This window comes from Bos indicus x Bos taurus, chromosome 22, assembly GCF_003369695.1.
Source record: "Bos indicus x Bos taurus breed Angus x Brahman F1 hybrid chromosome 22, Bos_hybrid_MaternalHap_v2.0, whole genome shotgun sequence".
Classification (NCBI taxonomy): Eukaryota; Metazoa; Chordata; class Mammalia; order Artiodactyla; family Bovidae; genus Bos; species Bos indicus x Bos taurus.
The window spans coordinates 57,599,140-57,616,965 of record NC_040097.1 but is presented as its reverse complement, the minus strand read 5'-3'; the positions used below and the strand labels follow the sequence as shown (position 1 = coordinate 57,616,965).

General features: G+C 44.6%; 1 pseudogene; it reads left to right on the top strand.

The window, feature by feature from the left end:
- Positions 1–16,539, top strand: part of LOC113880475 — a 72,961-nt pseudogene extending 56,422 nt beyond the window's left edge.
- Positions 16,540–17,826: the final 1,287 nt, after the last annotated feature.

The window sequence follows — 17,826 nt, the reverse complement described above, 5'->3', positions numbered from 1 at the left end:
AAATTGTTAATGGATGAGATTTCCTGAGTGTTCTACGATTATCCTATAAAGCCTTGCAGTATTTTAGGATCTAATTTACTGGTTTCTAGAGTCTCAAGACCAGTCAAGTAGTTCATGACTATCTCCTCCTCATCTCTTAGACATTGTAAAGCAATCTGATAGCTCCATCAGTAAAGCGAATCTTCCATATTCCACAGTTGGCAGAGGAGTAATGAACAACTTTCTTGCTAACCTTGGAGGTTCTGTGTGCTTGTATCAAAGAAGCTTCCAGTTTCCCTTCAGTATTCATGTCACCAGCATGCAAGTTCCACGCTGATAGACCATGTTGTTGTCTTCTCCAAAGTTTGCAGAAATTCCAAAGATTGAACAATTCCTGGCATGTGGGAGTGACTTAGTAAACAATCAATCCGCTGGTATGTAACTAAATAAGTAAGTTTTCTCTTTGCCATGCTCGACACCTTTTGTTTGAAAACCATCTTGTTAGAGAAAAGGACAGCAACAGACTTGTTCTGCTCCTTGTCTGCCGTGAGCATCTGTTCTGCTGTAGGTAGCTGGAGTGGCCCTAGCTTTGTTTTCCTTTCACCTTGAGTGAATAAGTAGGTCTCCTAGAAGAAAAAGGTGCTTGTGTTTCTTTATATTTTTCTGAATACTGTTTGGTTCTTTCTCAGCCTTTCTAACCCAGTGTGTCCTGCACATCATCCATGCTTCCTTTGTTGATTCTCATACTTTGGAAACCTAAGCTCATCAGAGCTCTTTGGGCAACCACGCAATCAGTTCAGTTTAGTCGCTCAGTCATGTTCCACTCTTTGCAACCCCATGGACTGCAGCATGCCAGGCCACCCCATCCATTGCCAACTCCTGGAGTTTACTCAAACTCATGCCCCCTGAGTTGGTGATGCCATCCAACCAGTTCATCCTCTGTCATTCCCTTCTCGTTCTGCCTTCAATCTTTCCCAGCATCAGGGTCTTTCCAAATGAGTCCGCTCTCCATATCAGGTGGCCAAAATATTGGAGTTTCAGCTTCAGCATCAGTCCTTCCAATGAATATTCAGGACTGATTTCCTTTAGGATGGACTGGTTAGATCTCCTTGCCATCCAAGGGACTCTCAAGAGTCTTCTCCAACACCACAGTTCAAAAGCATCAATTCTTCGGCACTCAGCTTTCTTTATACTCCAAGTCTCACATCCATACATGACTACTAGAAAAACCATAGCTTTGACTAGATGGACTTTTGTTGGCAAAGTAATGTCTCTGCTTTTTCATAAGCTGTCTAGGTTGGTCATAACTTTTCTTCCAAGGAATAAGCGTCTTTTAATTTCATGGCTGCAATCACCATCTGCAGTGATTTTGGAGCCCCCAAAATTAAAGTCTGTCACTGTTTCCACTGTTTCCGCATCTATTTCCCATGAAGTGATGGGACCGGATGCCATGATCTTCGTTTTCTGAATGTTGAGCTTTAAGCCAACTTTTTCACTCTCCTGTTTCACTTTCATAAGAGGCTTTTTAGTTCCTCTTCACTTTCTGCCATAAGGGTGATGTCATCTGCATATCTGAGGTTATTGATATTTCTCCCAGCAATCTTAATTCCAGCTTGTGCTTCATCCAACCCGGCGTTTATTATGATGTACTCTGCATAAGTTAAATAAGCAGGGTGACAATATACAGCCTTGACAGTCTCCTTTTCCTATTTGGAACCAGTCTGTTGTTCCATGTCCAGTTCTAACTGTTGCTTCCTGACCTGCATATAGGTTTCTCAAGAGGCAGGTCAGGTGATCTGGTATTCCCATCTCTATCAGAATTTTCCACAGCTTGTGGTGATCCACATAGTCAAAGGCTTTGGCATAGTCGATAAAGCAGAAGTAAATGTTTTTCTGGAACTCTCTTGCTTTTTCGATGATCCAGCGGATCTCACTTGGATCTCATGATAGCATTAGTAGAATTTTCCCCTTTAATCATCTCTTGCCTCCTTTGAGCCATCTCCTTTTTCAATTTCTCAAGCCATGATGTTGCGGTTCTGTTTGTTTTGGTCAACAAGCTTAGAACTATGGTTTTGCAGCCTCCTTACCCTGGTGGAAATGAGTGTCGCTAGGTACTGGAATGTGTTCCCCAGTTCTACACCTCACTTTGCTCCCCAGCTCAGAAGCCCTGGGGCTGTGGTGTATGGAACGGGCACTTCACTGTCCTTCACCGTCTGGCGATGGAGGTAGTGTGTGCTGGGGGCCCACTGCCTGTCTATCCCAGGCAGTAAGACCTATTTTACTGTAATTTGCTAGGGAAAAAAAATCAGATGATCTAATACAGTGTAGTTCCTCTGGGCCCTTAAATACTGTGTGTGCTTGTGTGTGGTGTATGTGTATAAAGAAAATATTTTGTTTACAAGTTTTTCCCCCCCATGGGGAATTATAAATTTTATGTATCTATTGTTATTGGAGTATGATTGCTTTACAGTGTTTGTTCATTTCTGCTGTACAGTGAAGTGAATGAGCTGTGTGTATACATACATCCCCTCCCTCTTGGACCTCCCTCCCACTCCTCAGAAAGTTCTGAAATAGGTTGGTATTTAAGTAATTCCAAGTCCTTTTAAAATAGTGTAGTATCTGTGAGCAACTACAGAGGGTTGAAGGATAAACCTTAGAGTAACACAGAGTGAGTGCTTAATTTATTTAGAATGATTTTCTAAATTAGAAATAAACTATAAGAGGGTTCACAAAATTGGTCATATTTCTAGGCCGCCTGTTTTATCCTTTTTGCCAAAGCCATGCTAAGAAGAGGAACCAGGAAATCTGGAAAGGGCAAAGGGGGTATTCTGTGCTGAGTAGTGTGGCAGTCAGGAGCGTTATATGCTTCTGTTAGTTTCAGTGTTAGAGAAAGTGAAGACTTAAATATGAAGAATGGCCACACAGAGTGAGACTCTCATGATGCTGGACAGATGATCTCGAGCAAAGAGGGCCACTCAAAACGCAGATGCATGCAGACATACACCAACACGCATACACACAGAAACAAGAAACTTCGGCAGCAGGAGGCCTACTCAGGTTTGCTTGTGATCACACTTAGCATGAGCAATGACTCCTAACAGTGTTAGATTTGTAAATAGGGCACCTAATGGGACTAAGTGTTTGAATGTCTTTTGCTATTGCTGTGTATATTGTTAGACTAAATGCAAAGAAGGATAGGGATTTCCCTGGTGGTCCAGTGGTTAAGAATCCACCTTGCAATGCAGGGGACTCAGTTTCCATCCTTGGCTGGGAAACTAAGATCCCAGATGCCACAGAGCAACTAAGCCTGCACGCTGCAACTGCTGAAGCCTGCGCACCACGGCTGGAAGAGCTGAGCGCCACAGTACAAGATGCTGAGTGCTGCAACTAAGACCAGATGCAATGAATAAATAGATAAGCCAACAAGTGAATATATTAAAAAACAAACAACAACGCCAGAGATAATTGTTTAAATAAGCAGGTCCACTTTAGGGGGAAAAAAAAGCAAACCTTACCTAAATGGGATTATTGTGCTATTTATATCTGTTTTAGCCTAAGAAATCATTGTTATGCCACTACGGAATATCTAAATCATAATCTGTATTTAGGAAGACATAAATAGCCTCATTCTGTGAAGCTGTGTCTAGAAAATGATGGTAAGCATCATTGTCATTAGCTCTTACACTGTGATTAGGGACAGATAAACCTGCCAAAGTATATTTATCTTTAAATCTGTGGCCTAAACATTTCATTGTCTGAGTTCAAGAGACAGAGCGTACATCTCTAAGGGATCTGGGATTATCACTGAGTTACTCTGCTTCACCTGCGAAAATGGGCACACTCTTTTCCAGAACTCCAAGGGGATGTAAAGAATGGTGTCCTTCAAGCTCTCTGTGTGTGCTCAGTTGCACAGTTGTGTCTGACTCTTTGTGACCCCATGGATTGCAGCCCACCAGGCTTCTCTGTCCATGGGATTTCCCAGGCAAGAATACTGGCGTTGCAGTTTCCTTCTCCAGAGGATCTCCTCAATCCAGAGATTGAACCCATGTCTCTGGCATGGCAGGTAGATTCTTTACCCCTGAGCCACATGGGAAGCTCTTCAAGGTCTACAGAACATGTATAAATAATTGTTTTAATTGAACCCTGTTTATAAGCAGACAAATGGGCCCTGTGATGTGACAGGTCCCTTCTCACGTGTTACCTCAGATGGAAATGTCAACTCCCATCTGCCCAGCTCATGTGTTAACATCCTCACGGGGTCCCGATGGATCTACCCACCTGGATGGATGTGATAGCTCATCAGCTTCGCATTCCAGTTGTGTAACAAACTTGGAACAGCAAGAAGATCCTACTTGGCTTTCATGTTGCCCAGTCTAGTAATGAATTCATTCCCCCTTTGTCCTTGAGAGCACCGAGAAGAGTCTTCAAAGGGTGAAGTGTTTTCAAGTGATGACCAGACATGAACAGGCCTGATTTCATCAGACAAGTTATTACAACGACACTTACTAAGTACAGGACATTCTAGGAGGTCTTTACTGGGGAAAACGTGTCCAAATGCCAACAGTGCTTGATCTCTCAAAGAGCTTAAAATGTAGTTTAGGAGGTAATAATACATATTTAATACCAGTGAAAATAAACTGGGACAAAAGACTGTACTACCAAGGAGAGAGTAGCTGTGTTTGATAGAATCAGGTTTATGTAGACAGAGAAGATGATTTGAGGTAAGCCTTGAGTACTTAAAGTCATGACTGTTGCTATTTCTGCACTTTTAAAGATAAAAGTCTACTTAGAGATGACAGAGGCCACCCAAGATGACCATTTATTGGATGAATGGTCCCGAACAGTTAGTGTCAATGTTTAACCCTGAGAGTATTCATTAAGTCTTTAAGCAAGTGAGAAGCTTGAGGAAGCAGAGGAGGGAGCTTCCTGAAAGAAGGATGTTCTCAGAGGCTTGTCCAGTGGCGGTGCTGAGTGTCGTTCACACAGACATTCTGAAGAGGCTCATCTCAGTTTGGTGCCTTGGAACTGAGATGGGAGCCTGAGAGAGGAGTGGGGTTCTAGATCATCAGGTCCTAACAGGAGGCAAGGTGTTAAGAACAGACGAGAACAAAGAGAGGAAGCGCAGATGAAAGAAAGTGGGCAATGCACACATAGGCCCCCTTTCAGGCCTGCATTGGAGGGAAATTCATGCTTGAGGGCCATCAATGCTGCTGAGTCATTACAGTACTGACTTACCTTGGAGTCCAAACATTTGCATGCAGTTGTGCTTTTGTGGAAGATAGTATTGGTTCCCTGAGTGTTTTACCTTGACAGTGTTGATATCCTAAGCCCTGTTTACCCACATAGTGACTCTGGATAATTGTATTTATCTACCTAAGTAGCATTCTGTCCTTGAAGACATCAAACTGTACTGTTGGTGACTCTGACGACCCTTGATTTCAAGACTGTCACAAGAAAAGAAAATCTAGCTCTAATTTTAGACAGTGAATCAAAGTGCAGGGCATTTCATGTAGATTTTTCGTTTATTTCTTGTTTGTTTTTACTTTTATCTATTTTATTTATTGATCTCTTGAAACTCAATCTTTTCCCCAAGGCTCAGCATTGTCCCTACTTATATTTTGAGGTATTTCCATTCCTGAATTAATAAAAAAGAAAGGGAGCCTCCTCACATTTATTTCCATTTACTCTTTCTTCAGTACACCATGTACATTTCTTTTTTAAATATTTATTTATTGACTGTGTAGGTCTTAGCTGCTGCACTCGAGATCTTTGTTGCATCATCAGGATCTATCACTGGCCATATGGACTAGTTGCTCCATGGTATGTGGGATCTTAGTTCCCTGACCTGATATTGAACCCATGTCCCCTGCATTGCAAGGCAGATTCTTAACCACTGGACCACCAGGGAACTCCCCCCATGTAGGTTTCTTTCTTTAAAAAAAAGAAAATAGTTGATCTCTTGGGTTTTGTTGAAAAGTATAAATTATCTTTTGGATTTTATATAAGAGAGAAAGTCTTTTCTGTCTTTTCTTCTTGTCTCTTTCCCTTTTAATCAGTAAATTAAGACAGGGTCATATCAACTTCATCAGTCATTAACAACCACAAAATAGCACCAGGCTACTGGTTAGTTCGCTCATCTTCTCCTGTGAGAACTCCAAAATTACAACTCGCTGCTGAACAGCCATTGACAGGAGAATGTTGGACCTGCCAAAGAAAGATACCCCATGTCCCAGAACAAAGGAGAAGCCCCAGAAGACGGTAGGAAAGGCAAAACTGTGTTTAGAATCAAGCCCCATACCCGCCAGACACACTCGAGGGCTCAGACAAAAACTTGTGCACACCAGGAGACCCCACAGACACTGAACCAGACCTACCTTTGAGGGTTTGAGTGTCTCCTGAGGAGGTACGGGTCAGCAGTGGCCTGCCGTAGGGGCAGGGGCCCTGGGTGCAGCAGACCTGGGTGTGGCATAAGCCCTCTTGGAGGAGGTTGCCATTAACCCCACCACAGAGCCACCAGAACTTACACAGGACTGGGAAACAGACTCTTGGAGGGCACAAACAGAACCTTGTGCACACCAGGACCCAAGAGAAAGGAGCAATGACCCCACAAGAGACTGACCCAGACTTGCCTGTGAGCTGTGAGTGTCCAGGAATCTCCAGTGATGGCGTGGTTGGCAGTGGCCTGCTGCAGGGTTGGGAGCACTGAGTTCAGTGGTGCGTGCATGGGACCTTTTGAAGGAGGTTGCCATTATCTTCATTACCCCCACCATAGCTGGTCTCAGGTCAAACAACAGGTAGGGAACACAGCCCCACCCATCAACAGAAAATTGGATTAAAGATTTACTGAGCATGGCCCTGCCCATCAGAATAAGACCCAGTTTCCCCCACAGTCAGTCTCTCCCATCAGGAAGCTTCCCTAAGCCTCTTATCCTTATCCATCAGAGGGCAGACAGAATGAAAACCACAATCACAGAAAACTAATCAAAGTGATCACATGGACCACAGCCTTGTCTAACTCAATGAAACTATGAGCCATGCCATGAAGGACCACTCAAGACAGACAGGTCATGGTGGAGACTTCTGACAAAACGTGGTCCACTGGAGAATTGAATGGCAAACCACTTCAGTATTCTTGCCTTGAGAACCCCATAAACAGTATGAAAAGACAAAAAGATATAACACTGAAAGATGAACTCCCCAGATCGCTAGGTGCCCAGTATGGTACTGGAGAAGAGTGGAGAAATAACACCAGAAAGAATGAAGAGACGGAGCCAAAGCAAAAATAATGCCCAGCTGTGGATGTGACTGGTGACAGAAGTAAAGTCTGATGCTGTAAAGAAGAATATTGCTTGGGAACCTGGAATATTAGGTCCATGAATCAAGGTCAATTGGAAGTGGTCAAACTGGAGATGGCAAGAGTAAACATCAGCATTTTAGGAATCAGCGAACTAAAATGGACTGGAATGGGTGAATTTAACTCAGATGACCATTATATCTACTACTGTGGGCAGGAATCCCTTAGAAGAAATGGAGCAGCCTTCATAGTCAACAAAAGAGTCCAAAATGCTGTACTTGGGTGCGATCTCAAAAATGACACAATGATCTCTCTTTGGTTCCAAGGCAAACCATTCAGTATCACAGTAATCCAAGTCTATGCCCCAATCAGCAATGCTGAAGAAGCGAAGTTGAATGATTCTAGGAAGATCTACCAGACCTTCTAGAACTAATACCCCGAAAAGATGTCCTTTTCATTATAGGGGACTGGAGTTCAAAAGTAGGAAGTCAAGATATACCTGGAGTAACAGGCAAATTAAAAGACGCTTACTCCTTGGAAGGAAAGTTATGACCAACCTAGAGAGCATATTGAAAAGCAGAGACATTACTTTGCCAACAAAGGTTCATCTAGTCAAGGCTATGGTTTTTCCTGTGGTCATATATGGATGTGAGAGTTGGACTGTGAAGAAGGCTGAGCACTGAAGAATTGATGCTTTTGAACTGTGGTGTTGGAGAAGACTCTTGAGAGTCCCTTGGACTGCAAGGAGATCCAGCCAGTCCATTCTGAAGGAGATCAGCCCTGGGATTTCTTTGGAAGGAATGATCCTAAAGCTGAAACTCCAATACTTTGGCCACCTCATGCAAAGAGTTGACTCACTGGAAAAGACTCTGATGCTGGGAGGGATTGGGGGCAGGAGGAGAAGGGGACGACAGAGGATGAGATGGCTGGATGGCATCACTGACTCGATGGACATGTGTCTGAGTGAACTCCGGGGTTGGTGATGGACAGGGAGGCCCGGTGTGCTGCGATTCATGGGGTTGCGAAGAGTCGGACACGACTGAGCGACTGAACTGAACTGAACTGAACAGGCAAATTTGGCCTTGGAGTACACAATGAAGCAGGCAGAGTGTAACAGAGTTTTGCCAAGAGAATGCAAACACCCTCTTCCAACAACACAAGAGAAGACTACATATGGATGGTCAGCACTGAAATCAGATTGATTATATTCTTTTCAGCCAAAGATGGGGAAGCTCTATATAGTCAGCAAAAACAAGACCAGGAGCTGACTGTGGCTCAGATCATGAACTCCTTATTGCCAAAGTCAAACTTAAATTGAAGAAAGTGGGGAAAACCACTAGACCATTGAGGTACGACCTAAGTCAGATCCCTTACGATTATACAGTGGAAGTGAGAAATAGATACAAGGGATTAGATATGATAGAGTGCCTGAAGAACTATGGACAGAGCTTTGTGACATTGCACAGGAGGCAGTGATCAAGACCATCGCCAAGAAAAAAAGAGAAATGCAAAAAGGCGAAATGATTGTCTGAGGAGGCCTTACAAATAGCTGAGAAAAAAAGAGAAGCAAAAGGCAAAGGTGAAAAGGAAAGATACACCCATTTGATGCAGAATTACAAAGAACAGCAAGGAGAGCTAAGAAAGCCTTCCTCAGTGATCAGTGCAAAGAAATAGAGGAAAACAATAGAATGGGAAAGACTAGAGATCCCTTCAAGAAAATTAGTGATAGTAAGGGAACATTTCATGCAAAGATAGGCACAATAAAGGACAGAAACGGTATGGACATAAGCAGAAGATATTAAGAAGAGGAGGCAAGAATACATAAAAGAACTATACAAAAAAGATCTTCATGACCCAGATAACCATGATGGTGTGATCACTCATCTAGAGCCAGACATCCTGGAATGTGAGTCAAGTGGGCCTTAGGAACCATCGTTACGAACAAAGCCAGTGGAGGTGATGGAATTCCAGTTGAGCTATTTCAAATCCTAAAAGATGAACTAGAGCTTCATGGAAAAATTTTCTGGGCAGGAACCAGGAAACCTCCTTTTGATTTTGACTTTGCCTCCTACCAGCTGGGATGTGACCACACTGCCTTTTCCTCTGGGTCTCTGTGTGCACATCAGTAAAATTTAGGGTTTAAAGACTGTTTCTTGGTTATAAATATGTTTACACTGAACATCACAGTTTGACTGTCTACATCTATAATTTTATCTGTAGAGGACACCTAGGAATTTTGGCAATTTACAAACCAAGGCTGACCTCTCCATATGTCTTGTCTGCCTGCATGGGATTTAAAATATTTTGTAATGGCCAACATTTTAATTTGAGGAGGCTTCCCATAAGTAATCTAGATTTCTGGCTTCTTGTGAAAAATGAAGCATCTCCTGATCCTAATCCTGCCATGGCCAGTGACCAGTGACCAGTGAAATGGAGTCAGGTGACCCTGGCTTTTATAAGCCCCTCCCACCCCTTTTTGTTTTCTGTATCACTTCCAAGGCCTTGGAGTTAACCTGAGTTTGTGGTTTCTGGATTAGATGGAAGATTTCTTCTTCAGAATCAAGCCATTGACAGGTCTGCTGCATACTGTAGCACGTGGCCTCTTCCACGTAGCCTCCTGCTCTGGGCATCCATGGGAATGCCAGGCATAGTGGTGTGATTCCTCTTCCGTGAAGCTTTTATAGACAGAGCATTTCTCCAGCATCAGTGACATTTCCAAGTCAGGATGATGAGCCAAGTAATAATTGGCCCTGTCACTATTTGGGTTTGGTACTGGCACCTTGAGTGTTTACTCTGGTTGAGTAATCTGTTTGCATCTGGGTGGACCACACACAGACAAATGTGAGCTGTGTTTGTGTTCATTTCCTGCCTGGCAGCTTGATTCCTTTGGGTCACAGCTTTGGAAAGATTGATAGATCGGAAATTTACCGGTGTAGACTTGGAGGCAGAAACTCACTTGAACCCGTTTTGGGAGCTGACCTTAATAACCTTCGTTGGGCAAAGAAGCCTTTCTCATCCGTGGATTAGAGCAATTGCATGAACATCACATCTGGATTCAAGGTTTCCTGTGTTGTTAAGACAATCGTTATTCCCTTTCAGTATGATGAGGCAATCAAAACCGAAATGGTCTAAGGTTACGCTGTCTAGGTAAGTTCCCGGATGTGTCACTAGAACCTCAATAATGGGTAGAATTCCCTCTTGCTTCCTGGGTACCTCTCCCAGGCAAGTCAGCTAGCTCCACTTCTAGAACTCCTGAGGTGGCACGTCTGCTACCTGTCTTCTGTATCTCGGAAGTCATGGTATGCACGGACCAAGAGGGAAGGGATCTGGCTTAGAAGACTGAACACTCCTGAGTCTTCTCTCTGCCTTGCCCAGGGGCAGCCACTGACGCTTCCGAGGGCCTCCTTCCCCTTGTGATGGGGTAGAGTCTTGTAGTATTGACCTCAGGGAGCTGCACATGTGACTTTCTGACATTGATGATCTCCTTCTCAGCCTCTGTCTCTAATCAGTGGATTACAGGGAGAAGTGGGAGAGATGTAAGTGAGAAAAAATGGGGAGTCCTGGGAGGAGGCTTGTTGGGACTATCCTCATTAAGAACACTTCTCTGGGACCTACCCTTGGGAGACTGAGGGAAGCCTAACCCAAGTCTGGTAGCACTGCAAGATAGCTCTGATTACAGAAGACACACAGATGGCCAAAAACCACAGGAAAAGATGTTTGATGTTACTAATCATTAGAGAAATGCAACTCAAAACTACATTGAGGTACCACCTCTCACTGGTCAGAATGGCTATCATTAAAAAGCCTACAAACAATAAATACTGGAGAGAATGGGCAGAAAGGGGAAACCTACTTGCTGTTGATGGGCATGTAAATTGGTGCAGCCACTATGGAGAACAGTATGAAGGTTTCTTATAAACCTAAAAACAGAGCTACCATATGACCCTGCAATCCCACTTCTGGGCATATATCCAGAGAAGACCATAATTTAGAAAGATAGTTGCACTCCAGTGTTCATTGCATCACTGTTTACAATAGCCAGGACATAGAAGCAACTTAAATGTCTTTCAGCAGAGGAATGGACAAGATGTGGTACATACAGACAATGGAATATTGTTGTTGTTGTTTAATCACTATGTCTGACTCTTTTGTGACCCTATGGACTGTGGCCCACCAGGCTCCTCTGTCCATGGGATTTCCCAGGCAAGAATACTGGAATGGCTTACCATTTCCTTCTCCAGGGGATCTTCCTGCCTCAGGGATCAAACCCACATCTTCTGTGTTGCAGGCAGATTCTTTACTGCTGAGCCACTGAGGAAGCCCACAATGGACTATTACTCAGCCATAAAAAAGAGTGAAATAATCCCATTTGCAGCAACTTGGATAGACCTAGAGATTGTCATATTGAGTGAAGTAAATCAGACAGAGAAGGAGAAATAGAATGTGACATCCCTTATGTGTGGAATCTATAAAGATGATACAAATGAACTTATTTACAAAATAGAAACAGACTCATAGACTTAGAAAATAAACTTATGGTTACCAAAGGGAAAGGTTAGAAGGAAGGATAAATTAGGAGGTTAGGATCGACACATATCACTATACATAAAATAGATAATCAGGACCTACTGTATAGCACAGGGGAAATAAAAGATATGTCCTATTACATTAATTGTTGAGTTTTTTTTTTTAATTAGAAAATATAATCACGTTAACTCAATGTCCAGCTCCCTACTAGGCCTCAGGAGACAAAAGGGAAATGCATAAGAAGCCTCAGCCTTCAGGGAGTTTATGCTCTAGTTGCTTAAGTCAAGACTGTATAAAATGTTCAAATAGTATTTTGGCTTCTTTGAGGCACTGGCCATCAGCATCATAAAAACATTCCACACAATTAATAAAAACACTCCCTGCCCATTCCTGATACCCAGAGACTGTTGAGGACAGGTGCAGTTTAGGAGTGAAGGCAAAGAATTGCTCTATAACTAGGGTAGGGAGATGTTAAACTGCCTTCAGATTAGATATGAGGCAGAATTAGAACTGACTTCAAATAAGCCTCTCATTCATGCTCAGTGTCTCAGTCGTGTCTGACTCTGCAACCCCATGGACTGTAGCCTGTCACGCTCCTCCATCCATGGGATTTTCCAGGCAAGAATACTGGAGTGGGTTGCCATTTCCTCCAGGGATCTTCCTGGCCCAGGGATCAAATCTACGTCTCCTGCATTGCAGGTGGATTCTTTACAACTGCACCATCTGGGAAGCCCATACCCAGCTACTTTCAACATTACCAGGACTACCAAGGGCTTCTGTTTAAATGGTAACTTCCCTACAGTTTAAATGGCCAGTGAAAAGTTCAGTGCAAACTTGAGCACAGTTTGGGATAGTATGGCATATTTTTCACATGACTCTTAAGGAAGTGCCCAAGTTTTTCTTCCTTGTGGGTAAAGTTGTTGGCAACATGTGATACCATCCTCAGGCTGCGATGGCCACCAAGCATGCATGCAGAGAACCCAGAGAGTAAATAAGCCCTGTTGGAAATGTGTTTCCTTTTTCCCTTTTGCCACGGTTGTCTTTCAGCAGATTTGTAGCTCTCAAGGTAATTAAACCTTGCATGGGCATTGTGTTTCTCAGGTGTGAAAAGTTAGCAGTTTTGTCCCATAAAGAGTGTGCAGAATCCTTGTAAATTGACCAGCTCATCTACACCTTCCCTGAGACGCAATTGCTCCGACTGCTGTGCGTGTCTTTGGTGCATCTCATGTGCCTGATGGTTTGTTTGCTACATGAATTGGTCTGGCTGTCAGAGGGAGCCTCTGTCTGCAGAAGGGGCAGCAGGTAGAGGAAGCCGGCTGGGTGCCTTCACATTTGCTGTGTAGAGGTCTCTGCTTTTCACGTGCGTCCCTCCTCACCCTTTATAATTCTGCTTTCTTCCCAGCCATTGTGACAGCTATTTATTGTTCATTCCAGGATGGATTACCCTTGAATTACCTCTCTGCTTGTCACTGTTGTGGTTTCTTCAAGCTCCCAGTGATGGGGGAAACAGTAAACCAGTCTGGGCCCTTTAAAGGACCCGACTTTCTGTTCAAAGAGAATTATTTTTAGAAAGCTGCTATAGAATTTAACTTTCTTCAATCAGCAGGATCTATGTGAAGCCATATGTTGGTGTGATTTCCCCAGATAAAGCCTTAGGAATCTTCTTTCAGGCTCCTGGAGCGGGTGCACAATACATCCTGTGGGCAGGCTGCCCGCTGCCTACAGGGGTGCAGAACCCCTTTGATGGGCTGAGGGTAAGGCTTTCCAGCGGCCTTGGGTCTTGAGGCTCCAGCCTCAGCCAGGAAGGGCCGAAAGGATGTGACAAGTGACCTCTGCTAGCAGCCAAGCTGGGAATGCGAGTGATATGTTTAATCAATACTTTATCTCAATTGTTGGATGTAAAAGGCTTAGAAAATAATTCAACAGAGTACTCAGTTCTGAAATAACACCAAGTGTCATTTCACCTCTCTTTGATTCAGAAGGTCCTTTAGAATCCTTTCATCCTTGGAGAGCTAGTTAAAGATTCTGGGTCTAGAATGGCTGATAAACCAGCCTTTGTTTTAGTTAGGAAGGGAAATAGTAGAGCCAGGAGAGGGGTGAGAGCCCCAAGCAAGGGCGGTGTTTGTAGTCGGGGTGTTAGTGCTCGGCTCTGTCTACCTCTGACCATTGTCCCCCAGTCTTCCCTGGTTCTGTGGTCAAAGGTGGGTCCAGGTAGGGCCTCCTCTCCCCGTTTTGGCCTCTCACCTGTTAGCACCCAGTTCTGTAATACACTTTGAAGAAGTGAAGTGAAAGCCTGTCAGCTGTATCAGACTCTTTGTGACACTATAGACTGTAGCCCACCAGGCTCCTCTGTCCATGGGATTCTCCAGGCAAGAATGCTGGAGTGGGTTGCCATTTCCTCCTCCAGGGGATCTTCATAACCCAGAGATTGGACCTGGGTCTCCTGGATGGCAGGCAGGTTATTTACTGTCTGAGCACTTTGAGGTGCTTAATAAATCAGATGGCTAGTGATTTCCAGAAAAGGAAATGGCAACCCACTCCAGTATTCTTGCCTAGAGAATCCCACGGACAGAGGAGCTGGTGGCTTATAGTCCATAGGGTCACAAAGAATTGGACACGACTGAAGTGATTTAACACACACATACACGATGATCGCCAGCAAAAAAACACCCAGAATTTTCCTTCTTCTTCTGGGGAAGGAGCTTGGTCTGTCCAGCTCCCCAGTCTCAGTTGGCCTGGATGAATCTCTCAGTCTGAAACGGGTTGGATGGCGTGGTAGGTGCCACTTGACTCCACTCTCCTGACTCGTGCCCTGTCTCACTGCCAGCTTCCTTTCTGGGCTTCCAGGCTCATCCTTCAAAGAGCTGAAAATAGCATCGCAGTTCCCCTCTCTGAGGAGCTTTCTCACCCTTGACAAGCCTGGAGGACAAAGAGACCTGACCTCCGTGGCCTCCTGTCTGTCGGCCCTGATTAAACATTCACTCTGCAGAGCGTCATGCCAGGAATCGTGAAAAGTCATCGAAGAAGGACATCACGCACTCCTGGCCTTTGCACGTCTTATCAGCTGACAGGAGAGACAGAACCAGCACAATGCAAAATACACGGGAGCGCAAATGTCAGCCAGACGCTTACCTACCGTTCCTTATTTACAAATCCGGTGAACATAGCCTGGGGATGCCTGTTTATATGTACATAGACCTATGTGTGCAATATATGTGTCTTATACATATAGAGCTATATGTACATGTGTTTATGCCGGGAGAAATATCAGTAACCTTAGATATGCAGATGACACCACCCTTATGGCAGAAAGTGAAGAGGAACTAAAAAGCCTCTTGATGAAAGTGAAAGAAGAGAGTGAAAAAGTTGGCTTAAAGCTCAACATTCAGAAAACTAATCATGGCATCTGGTCCCATCACTTCATGGCAGATAGACGGGCAAACAGTGTCAGACTATTTTTTTGAGCTTCAAAATCACTGCAGATGGTGATTGCAGCCATGAAATTAAAAGACGCTTACTCCTTGGAAGGGAAGTTATGACCAACTTAGATAGCATATTCAAAAGCAGAGACATTACTTTGCCAACAAAGGTCTGTCTAGTCAAGGCTATGGTTTTTCCAGTAGTCATGTATGGATGTGAGAGTTGGACTGTGAAGAAAGCTGAGTGCCGAAGAATTGAGGCTTTTGAACTGTGGTGTTGGAGAAGACTCTTGAGAGTCCCTTGGACTGCAAGGAGATCCAACCAGTCCATCCTAAAGGAGATCAGTCCTGGGTGTTCATTGGAGGGACTGATGCTGAAGCTGAAACTCCAGTACTTTGGCCACCTCATGCGAAGAGCTGACTCATTGGAAAAGACCCTGATGCTGGGAGGGACTGGGGGCAGGAGGAGAAGGGGACGACAGAGGATGAGATGGCTGGATGGGATCACCGACTCAATGGACATGAGTTTGAGTGAACTCCAGGAGTTGGTGATGGACAGGGAGGCCTGGCATGCAGCAATTCATGGGGTCACAAAGAGTCGGACACGACTGAGTGACTGAACTGAACTGAACTGATATGTATATGTGTGTACATAGATCTATATATACACAGATCTATATGTACAAGTTTATATATACATAGGCTTATAATTACACATGTTTATATATACACAGATCTATATGTACACATGCTTATATATACACAGATTTATAATTGAAGTGAAATGAAGTGAAGTTGCTCAGTCATGTCCAACTCTTTGCAACCCCATGGACTGTAGCACACCAGGCTCCTCTATCCATGGAATTTTCTAAGCAAGAGTACTAGAGTGGGTTGCCATTTCCTTCTCCAGGGGATCTTCCCGACCCAGGGATCGAACCCGGGTCTCCTGCATTGCAGGCAGATGCTTTACCGTCTGAGCCACCAGGGAAAAGGCATACACGTTTATGTAATGTATGTTTCATGTGGCATGGCGCCTTCAAAGGAAATAAAGACCCAGACCCACAGAACTGCATATTTCTGTGCTTGGTGTGGTGTTTAGAAAATCACACAATGTTAGTACTAATGGACGTTTCCCCCTTAAGGGAACTATCGTTTTGAGAACACACACGCCGGGTACCATGCTAAGGACGTTACCGGGAGTGTCTTATCTAACCTTCCTCAGAACTGTACGAGGAGCTGCCTGACTACCCCTATTTGACAGAAGCGGCAACTCAGGCACAGAGAGCTGAAGTGACTGGCCTGCAGAGGCACAGCCTGTGAGGACAGAAGGTGTTTACCCCGATGTTTTTATTTGGGGAGGGTGGGAGGGAGTCTGAAGCAGAGCAAGGAACATCTTGATAACCTATATCTGGAGTCTTCACGGAGTCAGGGAATTGTTCGTCAACTCACAAGATTATTTTATTTCACATCCATTTCTATTATCTATCCATATCTATCCAGATTCTGATCTGAGAGACTAACAAGTGTTTAACCCCGTTTAACCACCAAATAGGCCCATACGGTAGGTGTTCAACACCCTCCTCATTTCTATACCTTCCACATGTTATGAAATCTTGGTGAATCCTGCAGGAGTGGGGAAAGAGGACAGAAGAAAAAGACTACAGGGAGACCAGAGAAACTAATAGCTATAGAGGGTCTATGAGCTCAGGCTCAGTGTTTCGTGTGTATTTTCTAACTGAATGCACAGCCCTCTGAGAGAGGGGAGAGTCTCCCTGTGTATAGACGAGGAGATAAGCTACAGAAGTTTAATAACCAGCCAAACATCCCACAGCTAATTCAGAGTGCGGGCTGGGCTTCTAACCCAGGCCAGATCCCAAATCCCATACGCTTTCCACTGCATCTTGATGGCAGTCAGTAGGGAAGATAACACTTTTGCATGTTTAATATAGGGTACAATGAAAGAAAGATATAGATGCACTGTCCTCAGAGTTAAGAGAGGGAAGGGATGACTCCAGCCAGGGGTGTCGTGAGAGTCTTCCTTGAAGAGGCAGCATTTAAGTGGAGCTTGGAAGTAGGTGGATGTGGCAGGTGGGTCTGGGGGCAGCAGAGCCCCCTGGAGGGTGGAGGGGCTGGAGGAGGGAGGGGGACAAGCAAAGATGCTGGCGGGATGAGGCCAAGGGGTGGGGGATCTGTCTGGGTAGGAAGCCGTGTTTTGCCAGACATATTGCTTAGAGTTGCCAAGGAGTGCATGGTCACAGTGAAAACTAGACTGGTTCTTAGTTTTATTAATACTTTTTCTGCAGACAACATGCCCACCTTATTACGTGTGCCCACTCCCGCCAGCCCCTACCCCCTGACAACTCAGGTTGTGTGGCTGTGTCTCAGGAATGCTTTCCTCTCCCTGCCTTCTTGGAAGCTCTTCAAGTCCCGATGGTTCTCAGCCCTGTTCTTCCTCATGGCTCCCCAGTGTTCTGGGGAGACAGGTGCTGAGCAGGACAGAGGGGTGGCCCTGGGTGCTGGGGAAGGATGGGCAGACGAGGAGCCAGGCGTACCTCTCGCTCCAGGGCTGGGCTCTGCTGCCCAGACAGGGAGCCTGCCTCTGACAGA